At 45.2% G+C, this 14,245-nt stretch overlaps 1 protein-coding gene across 9 annotated transcripts in view; it reads right to left on the bottom strand.

Moving 5' to 3' along the window:
- Positions 1-14,245, bottom strand: part of stk3 (serine/threonine kinase 3 (STE20 homolog, yeast)) — a 564,172-nt gene that overhangs the window by 123,830 nt on the left and 426,097 nt on the right. The gene's annotated exons all lie outside the window — the stretch shown is intronic.

The raw sequence follows: 14,245 nt of genomic DNA, 5'->3' as shown, positions 1-14,245 counted from the left end.
TGTCAATAACAACAACATAGAGAATACTGCAAACACATCGGCTGGTTATGCACCATCTGTAGAAATTAATAAAGAATGAAAGTTTCTGCTTTTATTTTGGATTTTCACTATCTGCATTTTTGATGACCATTTTATACTATTTTAAAGCTGATTATACATTGTATAATGCTGGACAAATGAAACAAGGGTACAGAAATGTAGAAATTTTGAACAAGCAAACAGCCTTAATTACAATACTACATATTGCAGAGCCCACCTCACTGACAAAAGGCAAAGGAGGAAAAACCCAACACCCAACCCCAACCAACCAATTTTCCCCTGCAGCCGCTGCAACCGTGTCTGCCTGTCCCGCATCGGACTTGTCAGCCACAAACGAGCCTGCAGCTGGCGTGGACTTTTACCCCCTCCATAAATCTTCGTCCGCGAAGCCAAGCCAAAGACATATTGCACAGAGACGCGGACCGGCTCACAAAATGACTGACGAACATAGCAACCGCGCGGACCTGGGGGTGATGTCCTGCACAGCAGGAAGATGGTGAACTGTGGTGGGAACACCGGTCAATCCCAGGCTGGTGCTCCGATGACACGGTGCCATGACATCAGGGCCTGGGGACCATATAAACTTGACGGCCAGTGCAATAAACCAGTCTTGACTTCAAGGCTTTGGTATGCATGTCATTCTTCTCCATGCCCGCATAGCGCAAATGCTACACTGTCATTGTCCCTGAGAGGATCAACTGGCAGTTGGACCCGAAGTTGATGGACCAGGTGGAGCCAGTGACCATCCATGCGGTCTCACCCAACATTTTGGGTGTCTTAGCCACACATGTGTTTTGAGCATGCCAAGGTCAGTTCCAGCTATGACACATCTCTGCCGATGACACCTGTTACTTCTATGTCATATGTGTACTCAGTCAAGTCACAGTGGCAAGAGTAGTAGACATCCTATGGCAGCCTCCAGAGCATGGCAAATACACAGTCCTCAAAGAGCTGTTAACCCGCTCTTTCGGGCTCTCCCGGCGTGAGCGCGCCACCTGAAAGCTGCATATGGACAGATTGGGGGACAGGGCCATGTCCGCCCTTATGAGCGAGATGCTCGCTTTGACTGAGGGCCACTGACTTGCCTGCTCTTCGAGCAGATCTTTCTGCAGCAACTGCCCGAGGATATCCAACTCTTGCTCACAGATGAGAACTTCAGCGACCCCCGGAGTGTCGTTGTCCAGGCAGACATGGTCTGGAGAATGAAGAAGGATTCTAGTGGCATCGTAGACCACATCAGCAAGCCCCATGAACAGCCATCTGCGAGACCAAGACCAGTGGAGAGGAAAGTTAATACCCTTGGACAATTCTGCTACTATCATCAACGATGGGGTATGGAGGCCCGTCGATGCCGCCCATCCTGCAGGTTTCCAGGAAACGCCCTGGCTGCAGTGGTTGGCCTACATGATAGCCTCCTCTACATTCGGAATTCTTTGTCAGGCAGCCATTTCCTAGTCAACACCAGCGCTGATAAGCATCCTGTCTCGCGCTAGCCTCGACACCCGCAATGGCAAACAGGGTGTGGAAGGAGCCCAAGCCCAAAACATTGGTTATGTATATTTATCTTTGCTATCTCAAGTACACTGTTTGATGTGTTGAGTTTCTCCACATTGTGTTTTTATTTCAACCATGGTGTCTGCCGACTTTTGTGTTTTACTGCTATTTACGAAGGAAGGTGGGATTTTCCTGTTTAAGCAAAAAAACCCCATCTAACTTCTGAGAGTCTCTCAAAAGCCAGTTGCCAGTTGTTCAAAGTTCAGGACCAGCATTCTCCTCTAAAGATGAAACGAGGATGGAAAGGTTCAATAAACTTCGATGACAAGAGATATTGGGAAATAATCCAAAAATTAAATGAAGTATATTTAGATTTCAGATTTATTGTCAAAGTACAAACATTTACTGTCACATACAACCCTGAGATTCATTGTGGCCACTTCTCAGTGCTTTAAGGTGCCTAGTGTAGGCTGTCCATAAATGTCTGAAGGATAAAGGAGGGTGGAGATTACTGCAGCTTGTTAGACCATTAATCCGGCAACAGGTTTGGTTTTAGAACACTTATTTTCAATGGTATTTAATCTAATCATTTGTTTAGGATTATAGCAGAAGTGCTATAATGACTAATTTATGAGTAGAATTCTCCATGATGTGTGTGGGTTGATGGAGCCATTGATTGGTGCTGATAACTGCATTTTACTTGAGTGTGTTTTGCAATGAAGATCCTCTCCACTCTGGGTGTGGGTAGGTCAGAAATAGGAAGGGAGCTATCACTGTTCTGGGAGTAGCTTATATGCCCCCAAATGGCCCTGGGTATACCGAGAAGCAGATAAGTAGGCAGACTTTGGAATGGAGCAGGAAATACAGGGTTATAGTTATGGGTGATTTCAAATTCCTTGGTAATTTCAAGTTCCCTAATATTGATTGGCACCTACTGACTGTAAGAGGGATAGATGGGGCTGAATTTGTCAGGTTCTTGACACAGTATGTGGTCTGGCTGATGAGAGGAGCGGCCTACTGGATCTGGTTCTGGGGAATCAACCTGGTCAGGTGGTGAGGGGATTTTGGTGTGTTACAAGTTCAGAGGACTCCAAAACCCAGCAGCAATAGAAATTCACCAAGACAATGGTTACTTAAACAAAAGTTGCCTTTAATTTTCTTTAAACATAATAAGAAGATCAATCTTAAACTTAATCTAACTTAACTTAATCTAACTTAACTTAACCTCCTTCTAAGTCTAAGAGAACCCTAAGGCATTCTATGCGTATGTGAAGAAAAGAAGGATGATGAGAATGAGGTTGGGGGTGCTGAAGGATAAAGGAGGCAAAATGGGCCTGGAGGCAGAGGAGGTTCGGAAGGTTCTAAATGAATATTTGTGTCAGTATTCACAAGAGAAGCGGACTTTGATCAGGGTGAGGGCAGAATAGAACAGGCTTGTGTACTGGACAATGTGGAGATTAAGGAAGAGGAAGTGTTGGATCTAATTAAAAATATCAAGATTGATAAGTTCCCAGGGCAGGATGTGATATACTACAGGTTCCCATGGGAATTGAGGGAAGAGATAGCTGGAGCAGTAACTATGATCTTTGAATCCTCTTTGGCCAATGAGGAGGTGCTGGAGGATTGGAAAATGGCAAATGTAGTTCCCTTGTTTAAAAAGGGTAATATGGTCAGTGGTGTGCAGACTATTGGAGAGGATTCTTAAGGATCGGATCTGTGAGCATTTGAGAAGTAGAGTCTACTTAAGAATAGTCAACATGGCCTTGTGAAGGCAAGGTCATGCATTGTGCACCTAATTGAGTTTTCTGAGGCAGTAACAAAAGAAATTGATGAGGGTAGGGTGGTAGATGTAATCTGTATGGATTTTAGCAAGGCATTTAACAAGATTCCCCATGAGAGACTTGTTCAAAAAGTCATGAGGCATGGGATCTCTGGAACTCTGGCCGTGTGAATACAAAATTGTTAGGAAGCAGAAAGTAATAGTGGAAGGAAAGTATTCTGCCTGGAAGTCCTCTGCAAGGAACAGTTCTGGGATCCCTACTCTTTGTGATTTTTTATAAATGGCCAAGATGAAGAGGTGGAAGGATGGGTCAGTATGTTTGCAGATGATGCGAAGGTTGGAGGAGTTGTGGTTGGAGCTGAAGGATGTCAAAAGTTACAAGAGGATATAGACAGGATTAGAGTTGGGCAGAGAAGTGGCAGATGGAGTTCAAACTGGATAAGTGTGAGGTGATGCATTTTGGAAGGACAAACCAGAAGGCTGAGTCCAGGGTTAATGGTCGGTTTCTTAAGAGTGTGGATGAACAGATGGACCTTGGGGTCCAAATTCATGCATTCCTCAAGGTTGCCGCACAGGTTGATAGGATAGCTAAGAAATTAAGGGATGCTGGGCTTCATTTAATTGGGGGATTGAGTTCAAGAGTAGAGAGGTCATGTTGTAACTCTACAAATCTCTAGTGAGAACATTGAACGGTGTTCGGTTCTGGACATCTCATTACAGGAAGGATGTGGAAGCTATGGAGAGAGTGCAGAGGAGATTCACCAGAATGTTGCCTGGATTGGAAACTAAGTCTTATGAGGCAAAGTAGGCAGAGCTGGGACTTTTCTCTTTGGAGCACAGAGGATGAGAGGAGACTTAATAGAGGTCTTCAAGATTATGAGAGGCATAGATAGACAGTGCCCGTTTCCCAGGGTAGTGTAATGGAAGATTTAAATCGTGTTTTTTTCTTTTGCAGCCTTTGCTTCTACAAGGCTGAGAACCTGCTTGTTTTTTAGAATCAGCAGACATAAGCTAAATTCCACCGAGGGGCCAGAGATGCAGTTATCTGAAGAAAGGACATCTGTGTACCAAGAACATTTAATCTTTCTGCTTGGTTTGGTCACAGACTGTCAGAAGCCTAGCCTTGATGCAAAATAAACCATTGAATTCAAAGTGATAAGCTGAAATTTATGTTATTCGATAGAAGCCTAACATGCTAGCTTGCTCACATATTTTTCTTGCTGTGCTGGGAATAGGTGCTTGGGTAAGCAGTTCTTGGGTAATATAAGCCATGGTCCCATTGCTGAAGTTTGAGACTCTCCGAGAGGTGGCAACATCTCTCAGCAAGAAGAACTTCTAGAGTCCAGCCAACGTCCCGGTCGGGGGAGGTGGAGAAGCTGCTACCGGCGCCCTGACAACCTACTACAAGTGTGCAGTCGTTGCCTCGCTTCGGCAGTTGGGACCAGTCCAGGCGTCGATAAGTATAGTTGGGAAGGGCTTGCATATTGTAGTTTGAAATCAGCTTTTGAATTTGTAATAAACATTTGTATAAACTGAACTGCTCGGTGTCTATGTCTATTTTCTTTCGGTAGCTCAAACACTGTGACCAATCTAAAATGAACAAAATGAGAGGTACAAGATAACCCAAGACAGGTAGGAATAGCAAAACCGAGGACATGAGCACAAAGTGAAGGGAGGGAAGTTTAGGGGAGACATCAGGAGTAAGTTTTTTTACGCAAGGTTTTGGGTGTCTGGAATGCCTTTCCAGGGATGGTGGTAGAGGCTGATACATTAGGAGCATTTAAGAGACTCTTAGACAGGCACATGGACAGAGAAAAAAATGGAGGGTTTCTTTTTTTAATGAATATATGAGTTGGCACAACATCAAGGGCCAAAGGGCCTTTATTGTGCTGTAGTGTTCTATGTTCTAAGACTTGCACCACCAGGTTCAGGAACAGCTGCTACCCTTCCACCATCAGTCTCCTCAACACAAACTCAATCAGAGACTTATTTAAGAACACTTTCATTTGCACTTTTTATATATACACACAATGTCAGTTTGTTTACAGTTATTCGTTTACATGTGTGTGTTGCAAGCAGTTATTTTTGCACTACCAATAAGTTTCCAGAATGTGCACTGAGACTTGGAAGACTCACTTCCGCCATCTCGGGGATACACTTATCTGCTCACGTGTGAAGAGCAGACTACCAGGTGGCAGGTGGCCATTCCTATCACTGACATATCAGCGGAGACAGTCACTAGTGATTTAATGGATCATTGGATTCCATCTTTTGGAGTTCTGGTCACTTTTACAAAGGATTGAAGGTCTCAGCTCGAGTCGGCGTTGTTCCAAGCTCTCTCTGATCTTCTGGGCATAACCCGTATTCCCCCTACGGCTTACCATCTACATGCCAACAGCCTCGTTGAGTGTGTCCATCGACAATTGAACACACCATTAGCAGCAGGGGGTGATGCATCTACGTGGAGTGAACGTTTTCCCATGGTTCTCCTTGGAGTGCATACTGCTGTTAAGGCAGATCATGGATGTTCAGCGGTAGAGCTAGTACATGGCACTACGTTAACCTTGCCAGGTGAGTTTGTGAATCCGGCTCTATGATCCAGCTGGTTATGTTGATAAGATTTGGGAAAACATGAGATTACCCCGATTTACTCCTACGCAGCTGGTGTCACCTGCAGTGTATGTGCTGAATGATTTTCAATGCTGTACTCGTGTGTTATTTCACCATGATGCTGTTTGCAAACCGTTTCTGACAGTCCTTTTCAGGTTTTACGAGACCACCTGAAGACTTTTGTGATCGATAGGAATGGAAAAGCTGGCACTATTTCCATCGACAGGTTGAAACTGGTGTATATCAACGGTCCACGTTCTGCGTCGGAGCCAGAGTCAGAGGACCAGTCGGACTTTGCCAGTCGGATAGTGCATCGCCAGTCTTGCACCTCCAGACCGTTACGTAGTGGGACAGTTCCAATCAGAGGTCTCCTTGCATGGCTCAGAGGCTGAGGGGGGAGGCTGTCAATGTCACGTACTTACCTTCATCGGGAGCGGCGCCAATCACCACTGATAACATAATTGAAGCGATGCGAGGGAGTAATAGCGCGCATGTGCAGGCGTTGTAAACATCAGTGTACGGGTGATGGATCTCAGATACAGGAGGATGAGAGTGAGAGTGTCAGGATCACCTGTGGTGGTGAGCCAATGAGAGGTCAGAGGAATTTGGCTGGGTGGTGTTTGGGGAGTGAGGAATGCAATGTTGTGTCTAGTGGTTAATAAAAAGTTAGTTCATGGTGTGCTGAGAGAAACAAGTGAGTGTAGTATTCTTTATTCATAAGCTGTGGTAATCAGTGTCCTTACAGAATTGAAGACCAGAGGGGATAGTCCCAAAATAGGGTTAGCGTTTGCTTATACCTGCACCAATGAAGCAATTAAACAAAAACACTTGTGAAGACAAATGCCCCAAATATTGTGGTGCCCAGAACTGAGGGGCCTATGTATAAAAGGTGCTATAATTTCTACATGGTCAAACTAAAACCTTGAATAAAATCTGGAATGTGCACTTTAATTACAGGGGAATTGCTTGATTACAAATTTAAATCTGTGGAGCTCAGGGGCACGTAAAGGAAAAAAAATGTCTTTGCCCCAAACATTATGGAGGGCACTGTATATCTTATGGTCTAAGCTGCAAGGTTGCCACTGACTGAGGATTGGCAGTGGTACAGTACAGCCTAACACATGATCAGAACAATGCCATGTGAACACATGAAAGAAAGGAAGGAGGATGTCTGTTGCATGATGTAAAAAAACATAAATAAGTGAATACAAATAAAGATGAACCAGGAGCTAAAAAAAATAATCAAAGGAGACACTAAAGACATGAGGGGGAACTTCTTTACTCAGAGAGCGGTTACTGTGTGGAATGAGCTTCCGGGAAAGGTGGTGGAGGCAGGGTCAATTTTGTCATTTAAGAAAGAGTTGGATAAGTATATGGATGGGAGGGGGATGGAGGGATATGGGCAGAGTGCTGGTAAGTGGGATTAGAGGAGGGTACTCGGATCAGTGTGGACTAGAAGGGCCAAATTGGCCTGTTTCCGTGCTGTAATTGTTATATGGTTAAATATGTTATATGATGCTAGATGAAGGGTTCTGATCAAAAACATCGACCACCCTTTCTCTCCCACTGAGACTGCTCAACCCACTGAGCTCCTCCAGCAGTTTTTCTGCTCAAATACATCATCACACTTGGGAGGGCATACAAGGAAGCTAGAATTAGTGGGAAATCAGAGGATTGGGAATCTTTTAGAGACTTACAGAAAGAGACAAAGAAAGTCAAGAGGAAATAAAATATGAGTTACGAAATGAGATTGGCAAACAATATAAAATAAGATATTAAGAGTTTTTTTAAATATATAAAGAATAAAAGAGAGGCATGTGTTGACATAGGACCGGTAGAAAATGATGCTGGGAAAGTTATAATGGGTTATAAAGAGATGGCAAAATAACTAAATCAATATTTTACATCAGTCTTCAATGTGGAAGACATTAGTAATATCCTTGACAGACAGAGGCTTCAGGGAGTAGAGTTAGATACAGTTAAGATTACTAGAGAAATTGTGCAAGGCAAATTGAATGGATTAACGATTGATAAATCTAGACCGGATGAGGTGCACCTGCGGGTTCTGAAAGAGATGGCTTTGGAGATTGTGGACCCATTGGCGATGATCTTCCAAAAATCAATAGACTCTGGCATGATTCCAGGGGATTGGAAGGTTGCAAATGTGATTCTGCTGTTTAAGAAAGATAGGAGACATGTAAAACAAAACCATAGGCCTATTTGTCTTACATCAGAGGTTGGGAAGATATTAGAGTTGATCCTCAAGGATGAGGTTATGAAATATCTGGAAATGCATGTCCAAGTCAGCATGGTTTTTTAAAGGGTAGATCCTGCCTGACCAACCTATTAGAGTTTTTTGAAGAAATCTCAAGTAGGATAGACCGTGGATGTTGTATATTTGGATTTTCAAAAGGCTTTTGATAAGGTACCACACGTTAGGTTGCTTAATAAGATGAGGGCCTGTGGAATTACAGGGATGATATTAGACTGGATAGAAAATTGGCTGATAGGCAGGAAGCAAAGGGTTGAAATTAAAGGAACCCTTTCAGGATGGCTGCCTGCAACAAGTGGTGTTCCACAGGGGCCATTGCTGTTTACAATTTATATTAATGATTTGGATTATGGAATGAATGGTTTTGTGGCCAAATTTGCAGATGACATCAAGATAGGTGGCAGAGCAGGAAGTGTTGAAGAAATCGTAAAGTTGCAGAAGGACATAGACAGATTAGGAGACTGGACAAAAATATGGCAGATGAGATACAACGTTAAGAAATGTACGGTTCTACATTTTGGCAATAGAAATAAACAGGCTGGATGGGGAGAAAATTCAAATCTCAGAAGGGCAAAGACACCTGGGTGTCCTCGTGCAGGGAAACCTGAAAGTTAGTGACCAGGTGGGATTGGTAGTGAATAAAGCGAATGATATGTTGGCATTCATTTCTCAAGAGGAATAGTGTACAAGAGTAAAGTGGTGTTGATGAGGTTCTATGGGGCACTGGTGAGACCCCATTTGGAGTAACTGTGTAGTTTTGGGGCCCCTATCTTAGAAAGGATGTGATGTTGTTGGAGAGGGTGCAGAGGAGATTTACTAGGATGATAATTCCTGGAATGCAAGGCTAAGGTATGAGGAGCATTTGGCAGCTCTTGGGTTGTATTCATTGAAGTATAGGAGAATGAGAGGGGATCTCATAGAGACATTTGTAATGGAGGATTAAAACCATGTACTCAGGTGCTTTTTGCTTATGTGGAACTGACGACACTGGGTCCACACGCAGGTCACCTAACTTTCAGAACTAGCAGATGTAATTAAACTCAGCCATGGGGACTTATCTGAAGATACACTTTGAAATGGAATTCCACCGTGAGGCCCAGGGAAAGCAGCTGTCAAATACGACACTCTGAAATTGACGTATTGGTCACAACCTGTCTTGCTCAAGAAGTTTTAATGAGTCCTTGTATCTACGAGATAAACCAGGATATCATAGCATCCTGCTCCATAATAATTAATCTTCTAAATTGTAGAATAGTATGCTCAGCTTTGATTTTGACTGACAAATGTTAGAGGGAGTGGGTGTATGATTAATTGTTTTTGGGGTATAAAAGTCTGTGGTCCTGCTGCTGAAGTTTAGACTCTCCGAGGGGTGGGAACACCCCTTGTCAAGAAGGAAGAACAGCCAGAGTCCGAGCAACGTCCCGGTCGGGGGAGGTGGAGAAGCTGCTACCGGCGCCCTGACAACCTACTACAAGTGTGCAGTCGTTGCCTCGCTTTGGCAGTTGGGACCAGTCCAAGCGTTGATAAGTATAGTTGGAAAGGGCTTGCATATTGTAGTGTGAAATCAGCTTTTAAATTAGTAATAAACTTTTGTATAAACTGAACTGCTCTCGGTGTGTGTGTCTATTTTCTTTCGGTAGCTCAAACACTGTGACCAATCTAAAATGAACAAAATGAGAGGTATAAGTTTACCCAAGACAATTGGCGCTGCGAGCAGGGTTGGTCTCAAGATGTTTCGCCGAAAGAAAGAGGTGAGCCCTGAGCAGTTCTTGATTCCTGGATGGACTTCCAAAGACGATGGGTTTGGCATGTTGGCCAATACCCTGTCTTTGTTGGGACCACCCATTAGTTGGGATGAGAAGTTAGACTCATCAAGTGCACCTCTGGGAGAGCGGGTTGCCACTCTCCTTCGAGAAAGTAAATTTCCTGATAAAAAGGGAATGCTGACGAATGGTTTTTGGTTGCTGGCCACAGCATTACGCCACTCCGTTCAGCGTGAAGCAGAATTAATTCAAAGAGAAGTAGAATCTCAGTGCAAAATAAAGCAATTAGAGGAGGAGCTAGAAGTCCTGCGACAATGCTGTTCCATGATGAGCGAGATTGTTCGTACCAGTCAGGACAGAGCCAAAGAATGGGAAGATAAGCATGTCCAAATGATTTGCCGTAATATTAAACTCCGGCAGCAGCTCTGTGCAGATAAGGAAAGGCATGGAGTAGAACCCGATCCATATCGTATTCATGCCATGATAAGGAATGGTGACGATCCTGATGTAATTGAGGATTGGGATGGGAATATCTGGAATGACAATGGTAATAATGCAGATACTCCTCAGCATGTGTCTAACATACTACCCTCTCCATCTGCTGTTCATGCCCGCCCTATAAGGCAGCAGATTTCCCAAACAGACAGAAGGGGGGATGATGTAAGGGTAGAGATGGAAGGGATAGATACCCCGGTTTCCCATGTGGACCCAGGGGAAAATACCCAAACCCCTGCTTATGCTCTATGGCCTACTCCCTCTGTTGGATGGCCTCCACCTCCTCCCCTAGACTGGGTGGAGGACCCTGTGAGCCAAAGTGGGAACAGGGGTCGGAAGGAGTCAATGATCCGTGATTTCTCTGTAAAAGAGCTGGCTGCCATTGGAGATCGATTTAGGCAAAAAGCAGGGGAACATCATCCCCAGCTGCTGAGTCCTCCTGGCCCAGCTGTGCTTTCTGCTCCCACTGCTGCTTCTATCGAGCTGGCTTCTCCTGCTCCAGTTACTCATGATGAGGTAAAACAATGGGTTAAACAGGCTCTTAAAGATAACAATAGCATGTGGTCCTGGAAGCCCCCGAACCCTTCTGAAGCCTGAAGGTGTGGGCAGGATTCCCGTGTCTACTCCATCGAGACACGGCGCACACACGGGGATCCGCGGCCCTACATACCGTTAACAATCCACTGGGGTGGGGGTAATGATCGCCAATACTTGGCTTTGGTCGACACCGGTGCAGAGCACTCGGTGATTCCTGGTAATCCAGACCTCTGGACTGGACCGGCCTTTCGAATAGAGGGGTTGGGAGGAGCGGTCACCCTGGCAAAGGAAATAAAAGTCTGTGCCATGGTGGGTGATAGCCCTTCCCCTGTCTGGTTACATGCCTTGGTGGCTGCTACTGACGAGTGTATCCTGGGTATTAATATGTTGGCCGGTATGGCCCTTAATACTAGCCAAGGGGGATTTGAATTTGGAATTCGAACTATTACAAAAAAACTAGTAGTGGGTCAGGCTAAGTGGGATCCTGTGATGGTGCCAGCCCCCATGAAACCAGTGTGCATTCCACAATATCATCTCCCTGGGGGGCAGGAAGAGATTACTGCCACCATCGATGCTCTGCAAGAAGAAGGGGTAGTGAGGCCCGCAACGTCGCCCTTTAATAGCCCTGTTTGGCCGGTCCAGAAGCCGGACGGCTCCTGGAGAATGACAGTTGATTATCGTTTTTTGAACAAACATGCCCCACCACTTGCTTCAGCAGTTCCGGACATTGTCACTCTTATTGAAAACATTGCTACTGGGAACTCAGGAACATGGTATGCTGTCATTGATCTCGCTAAGGCCTTCTTCAGTATTCTTATAGCTGAGGACTCACAGGATCAGTTCGCCTTTACCTGGAAGGGGCGCCAGTATACCTTCACCCACCTTCCAGTATCGCCTTCCCTCTCAATTCACCATTATATTGATGATGTGGCCTCCTGGAGCCTCTGGCAGAAACAAGAGGGTCGCCGAGTCCCACTAGGATTCTGGTCACGTACCATGCCTGAGGCTGCCACTCGTTATTCTGTTTTTGAACAACAGTTACTAGCCTGTTACTGGGCCCTGCTAGAGACTGAAAGAATGACAGGTGATGCAGATGTTCAATTGCGACCTGCACTTCCTATAATGAATTGGGTCCTGGCTAATGATGCTAATCTAAAGATCCGGCGGGCTCAGCAGTCTTCTATTGTTAAATGGAAGTGGTATATTCAGAGTCGTGCGACCAGAGGGCCTGAAGGGGTGGGCCGCATACACGAACAGGTGGCTTACCATCCTAGGTCAGGAACTCAGTTATCGGAGGAGGGGGATGGTGGCTCCAGTCAGTATGCTGAGTTGAAGGCAGTCACTTTACCACTAGATCCCCATGATCACCCTCTTCGCCTGTTTACTGATTCCTGGGCTTTGGCTAATGGACTTGTGGTATGGATGCCTGATTTGCAAAAGAACAACTGGATGATACATGACCGCCCAGTATGGGGCAAAGAGTTGTGGCAGCTGTTGTGGGATGCTTCCCACCATCGTGAGATAACCGTTTATCACGTTGATGCCCATACCAATATGGCGACTAACATGGCTCAACATAATGCAGTAGCAGATCAGCTTGCCACTATCAGCTGTGCTGATACCGTCCCCCTGGCTCGATGGGCACATGAACAGAGTGGTCATTTGGGAGAGAAGGGATCAGCTATGTGGTCCCGTACACATGCTTTATCCATCCATAAGGATGATGTCCGCATGGTCATATGTACATGCCCAGAATGTCAGCTTGTGAAGTTCCATACCGTTCCACCTGGTCCGCATGGCCGAATAAAACGGGGTGCTCACTCAGCTGCGATCTGGCAAATTGATTACATAGGCCCCATGCTAGACTGCATGGGTAAATATTACGTCCTAGTAATGGTTGACACCTTTTCGGGCCTGGTTTTTACTTTTCCCACCAAGACGGCTGACCAAGCTAGCACTATCCAAGGACAAAACCATTTGATTTATCGTTATGATGTTCCAGAGGAGATTCACTCTGATAATGGCTCGCACTTCTCCGGGAAAGCAATCTGTGATTGGGCAAATGACAACGGTATTTTATGGGTCCACCATATTCCTTATTACCCGCAGGCTGCCGGGTTAGTTGAACAAATGAACGGCTTACTGAAGGAACAAATTCATTTGTTATCATCACTGGGGACCCTGAAGGGGTGGTGCCATGTGCTGCAGCAGGCAGTCGACAATTTGAATCATCGCCCTTTAAAAGGAGGTACACCTTTCCACCGACTTCTTCACGCTCCTGAATTACAGCCTATTCCAGAGGAAAAACAGTCAATGCCCCCCATCCCCGAACTAGAGAATGTTGGACAAAAGGTATGGGTGGCACCACCAGGTAGTGGCCCTCCTGTAAAAGGGGAAATAGTGACACCTGCCCAGGGTAACACTCGGTGGGTAGCTATTGAGGGACAGGATGATTTAGTCTGTTTAAACACTGAACGCTTATGGTATCGTGAGTGATATGTGTCAGGCTTCTTTGTTCCAGGTTCTCCATTTTACACTCCTGGTGATCTGGCTTAACAGCTGCTTTGATGCCAGCAATTGGATTTGTAATGTCGAGGACGTTCCAAGGGAGTTCCCAGTGGGAAACACGGTCCGATGCATTACACCAAGGAAGTCCTCGGTCACCAGCCTCAAGTGCAGCTTATATAAATATGTTATTGTTCAGCATGTTTCAAAATCTGTTCGTGAGCTCCAGTATCTGGGTATTGTGGCCAACAAGGATAATTTGAGCCTTGGTTGGAATCCTTTCTCATGGCTAACTGCTACATTTGGGGGAGTGGGCCACACTATCTTCCGTTGGTTGCTCGCGTCATTGCTTATCTTTGTAATTGTTGTTTTGATTTCTCTTTTTTCGCTCCCTCTGTACTCAAATACTGGTTAGGCCTCGCAAATGACAGATTGTGACCAAGGGGTGGAATGTAATGGAGGATTAAAACCATGTACTCAGGTGCTTTTTGCTTATGTGGAACTGACGACACTGGGTCCACACGCAGGTCACCTAACTTTCAGAACTAGCAGATGTAATTAAACTCAGCCATGGGGACTTATCTGAAGATACACTTTGAAATGGAATTCCACCGTGAGGCCCAGGGAAAGCAGCTGTCAAATACGACACTCTGAAATTGACGTATTGGTCACAACCTGTCTTGCTCAAGAAGTTTTAATGAGTCCTTGTATCTACGAGATAAACCAGGATATCATAGCATCCTGCTCCAT

This window comes from Narcine bancroftii, chromosome 2 (assembly GCF_036971445.1).
Source record: "Narcine bancroftii isolate sNarBan1 chromosome 2, sNarBan1.hap1, whole genome shotgun sequence".
NCBI lineage: Eukaryota > Metazoa > Chordata > Chondrichthyes > Torpediniformes > Narcinidae > Narcine > Narcine bancroftii.
This window is presented reverse-complemented; position numbering and strand designations above follow the sequence as displayed.